At 46.2% G+C, this 7,744-nt stretch overlaps 1 non-coding gene across 1 annotated transcript; it reads left to right on the top strand.

Annotated features, from left to right (window-relative positions):
- The first annotated feature begins 839 nt into the window (after positions 1-839).
- LOC117701619 (small nucleolar RNA SNORA17) lies at positions 840-969 on the top strand. Its single transcript, XR_004605781.1, has one exon. It is a non-coding gene; the product is annotated as a small nucleolar RNA SNORA17 (small nucleolar RNA).
- The last annotated feature ends 6,775 nt before the right edge of the window (positions 970-7,744 follow it).

Raw genomic sequence — 7,744 nt, 5'->3', positions numbered from 1 at the left:
ATGCATGAAAATGCCATAATAAAGCTCTCTCTTTTACACCGCTCATGCGCTACTTGAAAGCTGTGCACAACCACTCTGCAAAGCAAACATTCTACTCCTTGTTGTCTATGCCAGAGAAATGGACACACATGTTCACACAAAACTTTGTATGTGGATGTTTATAACATCACTGCAATTAATAACCAAAACTATAAACAACTCAAGTATATCATCGACGGGTAAATTCAACTCATAGTTATGTACTCACATAAATCTCAAGAATAAGAGGCAACAAAATGTGGATATACCTCAATGTAGATAAATCTCAAACTAATTAGGTCAAGTGAAGGAAATGGGACCAAAAACTACATGCTAATCCACTTTGATAAGAGGAACATGCAAACTACTGTGCCTAGATGGCACACAGCATCTGAGAAGGTGGATGAAAAGCATTCAAAAGGGCACAAGTCAGGGTTGCTAAGATCTGTAGGTGAAGGGCTTGCTGCAAAAGCATGAAGACATGAGTTTGGATCCCCAGCCTGCAGTGACAGTGTGTGCTTATAATCCCACCCAGCACTGGGGTCCACCAGTCCAACTGAGCCAGTGAGGTGTTTGCTCAGTCAGACACTTTGTCTCAAAAGCAAAGTGGAGAACAATTGAAGACACCCAGCATCAACCTCTAACCTTCACACACATGCACATGCAAACACACATACACACACACACACACACACACACACACAGGCACAAACACATAGACACACTCAAATAAAAAGGGCACAAGGAGACTTTAAAGGTGAAAGTCACTCATTATAGCTGTGGGAGGGGTGATTTCACTGCTGTAGAAATAGGAGACATTACCTGTCTCTAGAGGCTTTTCAGGAGTGGCTGCTGTCACATGTGCATCAGTGGGTGGCAGAGAGGAGAGAGCCCATGTCCACACTCAGTGTTCTGACCTATGAACATCTGAATGAACAGTAGCCTAATATTTCCTGAAAAAAAAAAAAAAAAAAGTGAACCTGAGATGACCACCACTCCAGTACCACCTCTCAGGCAAGCCTGGATGGGCTCCCAGGGCAGGAAGTAAGAAAGAGACAAAATGAACCCCACCTGGGACCATGAGTCCCTGGAAGGAGTGTGCCTGAGATGGCCACTCTGATGGGCCCAGGTGAGAAGCAAGCCCAAGATGTCCATCAGTCTGGAGCCATGGGGCCCAGACAGGGAGCTAGCCTGAGATGACCACCAGTCTGGAGCTGTGCAAGCCTGGCTGGGGTGAGTGCAGATCATGCCTGAGATGACCCCTGCCCCACACCCTAATTCATGGGTAGAACAAAGCATTCTTGAGACTACTTCTGAGATGACTCCAGATACTCAGAGACCCTGAGCACCACTAAGAGAAACAAGTAAGTGGTAGAGAAATGGAAGAGAAAGAGAAACAGAAGGATGTTGGCCCAATAAAGAGAGGCAGAACTGGAGAGTCAAGGGTAGTGAGGAACAGCCTGATGAGAGTAGCCAGTGATGTCACCTAGGCCCATGGTGGGGTCTCAGCCTGGGCTGCCACAAGGGTCCACATCTGAGTCTTTGACCTTGCAGCAGCAGGGATCTGTTACCACCAAAGGCCAGGCAGATGTCTCTGGTCTGGGTTGCTGCCCTGGGACATGTTGATGGCTGAGGGCTGTACAGAACTGGTCCCACCCCTAGCCTGGGCATCATGGGAGAGCTGGTCCTTCGTGCATGCAAGCATGAGGCCATAAGAACAGGAGAGCTGGCACTTCCCTTACCCAGAAGAGAGAGCCCCAGCACATCCCCACATCACCCAGGAAGCACAGTAGAGCTGGCCTTGCTTGCAGGAGTCATGGATGAGCCTGTCCCAAGGATATGAACCTAGCAATCTGGCCCTGCCACTCAGTTTCTATGCAGTGACATAGAAGAGGAAGAGATACCCTCTCCCCACTTGCCCCTTACTACCTTCAATAAGTGGGAAACTTGGACCTGGGGTGATGAGAGCAGGAGAGCTGGGACCTAAACCTCACCTGGGAAAGAACAGTAAAGCTAATTCTGGTGGTGGTGATGGTGGTGGCGGTGGATGCAGGTGAGCCAGCCCCGAGAGTGTGAGCATGGGAGAGCTGGGCCCTGCCACTTGTCTGCCATCTGGCCACATGGAAGAGGGAGAAATGTTCCCCTCCTCTTGCCACCTATGGTAGGCAGGATAGCTGCCCCTGGGGGGAGGGATTCATGAAAAAAGGGAGAACTGGCCCTGTCCCTGCCTGCTGCAGACCTTGGGAGAATTAGTCCTGCACCTCACCTGGGCAGTACAGTATCACTGGCCCTGATGACATGGATGTGGATAAGCCAGCCCCAGGAGCATGGGAGCAAGAAAGCTGGCTCTGTCCCTTGCTGTCATTAGCATTGGATTGGGCCAGCCAGAGCAGTGCAGGGCCCCAGTGATGTGAGATAACCAGCTCAGATGTCTCTCAGGCCCAGATCCAAGGCTTGGAGTTGGCCCACCCCAACATCTATCCCCAATCAATGAACTGCTGGGGTGCATAAAGTACTGTAGATCCAAAACTACAGGATCTCCATGACACAGGGCAACAGCAAGATATCTGAGAGGAGACCCAGTGAGGTTCCAGTGTTGATAGTATAGCAGAAGCCAGAGGCCTCGTAATAAACCAATGACTCATTGCAATGAACATTTCCAAGTGTGATGGTTTAAATATGCATGTCCTACAAAAAAATGGTACTGTTAGGAGGTATGGCCTTGTTGGGGGAAGTTGGGTATTGTAGGGATGGCTTTGACCCTCTGCCCAGTGAAAAAAAGTCAGTCTGCTCCTGACTTCCTTTGGATGAAGATGCAGAGCTCTCAGCTCTTCATGCATCATGCCTACCTGGATGCTGCCATATTCCCACCTTGATGATGATGGACTGAGCATCTGAATCTGTAAGCCAGCCCCAATTAAATGTTGTCCTTATAAGAGTTGCCTTGGTCATGGTATCTCTTCACAGCAATGAAACCCTAACTAATCCAGCAAGCAAAGAAGTGTGAACAGAAGAGTATGCTGTGGGACACACTGTAACACACTACAGCTTCCACAGAGAGATGGTTTTTCCTTTGTTGGGGGAGGAGTTGCAAGAGTGGAGGATGGGTACCAGGGGAGGGGGAGATGAGTGGGATTAGGGTACATGATGTGAAATTCACACAGAACCAATAAAAATTTTTTATAAGAAATCTTTTCAATTGTGTATTGCACATCTGTGCAATTATGATATATCATTTACACATGGAGACTCTGGGGATTTTAACTGCATCCACAGGTGGGTGGGTGAGGGAGCAGATGAAGAGAGAGGCTGACTTTTCCTTCACTCTGGGGCTTAAGAAACAAGACACTTCCCCATTGGATGCTTTCACCCTGGGACTCCTTTGTCTCCCTGTTCATATCATGTGCACATTTATCGTCTGTCTAAACTCCACCACCCTCAAGGGCCAGATGCTTGATTGCTAATTGCACTGCCATTAGATTAGTCTCCCCTCTGGGCCTGTGAGACATGTGTGAGTTCAGAGCTTTTCATTCTCTTATCTCACCATGATCACAGACCCCCATGTCAGCACACACACACACACACACACACACACTCAATAAGGATATTCTGGCCAATTGATTTACTGATTAACTAATTGAAAAAGCTATAAATTCTGTAAGGTGGTATTTCCAAAGTTCAATGGGATTTAGAGAAGTAGATTTTTACTAAACTATTTGCTTTCAAAAATGGGGGAGAAAAGTAGAGAATCTTTGACTTCCACATTTTTCATAATTGCTGCCTATGCTTTTACAGTTGGAAAACTGTCTCTAAAAATAACTAAATAAGTAAATATACCATTTAAAGTTTAAAAACAGCTCCAACAGCTACATCAGTGACGCTGGGGAAATTAGACAGGGTCTTTTCGCTGTCTGGGTTTTGCCAGAGGTTGGCAGTCTGTTCCTTTGTCCTCTTAAGTGGGTCTGGAAGATTCTAGTGAAAACCACAGAGTGAATCAAAACAATGGATTCATGGAACAGAGTAATCAGAAACAGGGCCAAGACCAAGCCAAGTTGTCTGCTCAGACAAAAGCCATGAACCAGCACATCTCAGAAATCCCATATATATTTATATCTCTGAAGAGCTTTGGGGAACCTGGAACAGTTGGATGGTGGGGTTCTGGCTCTGAGAGGTCCTGGGAACCCAGTGATCCCTCCTAACTTTGATGAAAGGAAGGCCAAGGTTGGGCTTACAAGAGCCCTTTTGCCAGTAGAAGGGATACCTGGCCTCAGTAAAAAACCTTCCTTTCTTCATATGACAGGATTTTTTTTTTCTTGGTTCATAAAACATATCATAACAAAGACAACAAAGACACAGATCAGTGATAGAGCTCTCGCCTAGCGTGCACAAGGCCCTGAGTTCAGCCCCCAGTACTGAGGGGGAAACAGTATTTATTAGTAATATGTAAATGTTCAAGACACTAGGTAAGCCATTCCATTTGCACAAGCATACTAAAGAAGATTCATTCTCTAATGATGTGAAAGAGGCTTTAGGCAGATTAAAGATTTGTCCAAGGTTCACACAGCCAGTAAAGTGATGGACAGAGGATCTGAACTTGGGTTTGCCTGGGTTCAAAAGTCTTGGGTCTCAACCTCTAAGCTACAGCCAGCAAGATGGCCTCAGTAGGTAATGGCACCTGTCACCAAGCCTAATGACCTGAGTCCAATCCCTGGAACCCAGGTGGAAAGAGAGAATCAACCTCTAAGCTGCTCAGATTTGTGATTAAATGTGGTACAAATGGAAAAACTGAAGAGAGTGGCTGCTTCTCTGGCCTCTTTGGGAGCCCAGCACACTACAAGAGTCACAAGTATGAATAGCCCTTAGGTTGAAAATGAATGTAATATGCTTCTTTGTCTAAACCAAATACAACCCAAATAAAGCCCAAGTTCTAACCCCACTCCCTGGGGTTATCCCTGAGGTGCTCTTAACAGGTCTCTCCTTCCTCCCTCTCTGGTCCCATAAAGCTCTAAGACAAATACAGAGGCTAACTCCCCAACACCACCACATTGTTTCCATTTGAGGGTAACCTAGGGGAGAGTTGCTAGCCACCCTTGCCTGGCTTTTGAGAAAGTCTTCCTAGCAGTGCCAACACTTTCTTCCTTCCAAGACTTGCAAGATCTGACCATCTAAGGAGAAAGCTGTCTCTCTGTTCCTGACAGTGAATATAAACAAGCTTAAAGGACACAAGGACCTCTTAAAGCACCCAAGCTAGAGAGGAAAAAGTTCATCTCAGCCTGTTCTACTGACCTCCAACTGAGAAAATAAAGCACATCTCATTCCCCAACAATCCATTCTGCCAGATCGGATTCCTAATGAACTGCCGTGCTGAACTGGCATTCCTAGGTCAGCTCTCACCCTGGTGCTGGGCTGTTTGTCTACAGGCTTAAGCAGGAGTGCATGGCCAGGTTACAGGCTGTGACAGAGGACTCAGTCTCCCTGTGGGGTCACAGCCCTTCATGCCAACAGGTGCAATGTTAAGAGAACAGGTAAAGCAAAGTCTTCCTTAGCCAGCTACCTAGATCGGCCCAAACTACCCAGGTTAAGAGGGTGGTGTGTTGCTAAGTAGTCACTGTTTATTAATATGCACACGTTAACACATTTGTTGACATATTTATTAAGCATCCACCACATCTAAAATAATGTGCAAAACTCAAGTTCCAATTCATCTCATAGCCAAGAAGTGTTAATATTATTCTTTCAGTTTTACACATGAGAAATCTTACTAAAATTAAAGGTCTTTCCCAGGGCCTTGAGGCCAGCAAATGATAGAATCAAGATTTGAACCCAAAGCCTCCAGATTTAAACAACTACAGTGGCTCTCCTGGCACTTTTACAACCCACACTGACAAGAAACTTACCCATTTTTTGCAAATAAAGTTGAAGGCATGACAACACAGACTTGAATGAGTAATTTGCCTTTGATAAAAGAAAAAAAGCTAAGGAGGCCCCTGGGGAGACGTCCAGTGAGTGTCAGTACCTGTCCAGCAAGCCTAAGGACTTGGGTTCAAATTCCCAGTACCCGAATTTAAAGTTGGCATGGCTATCTATACATGCATGTATTCCTAGCACTGGGAGATGGAGATGAGCAAGTCCCAAGAGCTCACAGCCCAACCAACAGAGCTAAAATGGAGAACTTCAGGTTCAATGGGAAACCATGTCTCAAGACAGCAAGGCAGAGGGTAATAGAGAAAAAACACACACTCATGCATGTGCACGAGCACGTGTGCACAAACAAACACACATACACATGCAAAAAATACAAAGTACTTGGCCATGGCTTCTCAGTCACCACAGAATCTATGCTAGAGAACAATGTGAACATTGATGAAAATAATAGCAAATTTTACATGGTATTTCCTGTGTGCTGGATGCTGTTCTAGGTGATCTATAAACTCATAAGCCATCCAACCCTCTGAACAACCTCACTAGGTCAGTGTTGAATGTGTGCTCTTGAAAGTTGAGCAACCAGCTTGGAGAGGGGGAGGCTGCCTAGCAGCATTCGCCAATCCCTTTGGTGTAAATATTGCTGCCATAGCCGATGGCAAGCTACCAACGTGACATCACAGGTCTCAGAGGTGGAGGAATCCCTTATCACCTGTCCTATGAAGACGACATTCTGTCATGAGGAAGGAGGTATATTGTGTATCACTGTCACCACGTAAAAGAGACACAAATAGCCCTAGGAACACAGAGAGTAAACTGGAGGAGACTCATTAGGAATTGATGAGTCTGGCAAATTTATTGCCTTTAATTTTAATTGCAAGTTTATAAAATTTAATTTTTAATGATGACCATCTTTAACAGCCAGCTCTTGGATTTTCTGATTATCAGTTGGCTCTGACAAACTGTCTGACTTCAGCACATAGTGGTCAGCCTTTGTGCCATTTAATGGAGGACACTCATGCATGAAGAGGTGACATACTTTGTAAAAGGTCACAGAGCTACTAAGTGGAGACAGCAGAACTAGAGATATAGAATCTGTTTTCTTCCACCTATTTATGGCTTCCTTCCAGGACTATTATTTTTCTGACACAACAGGCCATAGGTTTCCTTCAGGGCTTTTCTTAAGGCCTACATCAAGTGCATCTGATGATGGGCGAGTCAACGGGAGGACTGAGGATTGAGTGTGGTTTCTTCCCCAGACCTTGGGAGCTAAAATATCCTTCTGCGTCCGCAGCCAAGAGGCCTTCACTACATGATTGGTGCCCAGGTCTTCACCTACTCTTCTTACCGGCCCAGCATGCCTTGCCCTTTGGGTCCTACTGCGCTTGCGTGCAACCGCACATCCATTATGGAAAGGAGGGTCCCTTAATGTAGCGCAAATTATAGCTGGAACACGGGCAAATTGCCGGCTTTTACTAGCACATAAACTGAGCGGAACCTCTGAGATAGATCCGCATTACCCTAAACGGCATCCATAATTCATACCTGCCGCAGAAACGCTTCCCTTTCCCAGGGCTGGAGCCGATCTATTATTGATGGGCCCCTCGGAAGGCCGTGACCGTTTCTCAAGCCCCAGCCATCTGCTGGCGTGATCCATTTCTCAGGCTGCGACCAGGTATTTATTCATCAGAGTCAACCCCCAATTAGTTTCCTAGCAGGACCCGGGGGGAGGATTTATTTGAGGAATCAAAGTGAGTGCTTCTAGAACAGTACCCCCAATCCCACCCCTGTGACGCTGATCAAT

The sequence above is a fragment of the Arvicanthis niloticus genome, chromosome 1, assembly GCF_011762505.2.
Source record: "Arvicanthis niloticus isolate mArvNil1 chromosome 1, mArvNil1.pat.X, whole genome shotgun sequence".
Taxonomy (NCBI): domain Eukaryota; kingdom Metazoa; phylum Chordata; class Mammalia; order Rodentia; family Muridae; genus Arvicanthis; species Arvicanthis niloticus.
The sequence above is the reverse complement of the archived record's forward strand: the minus strand, read 5'-3'. Positions and strand labels throughout refer to the sequence as shown.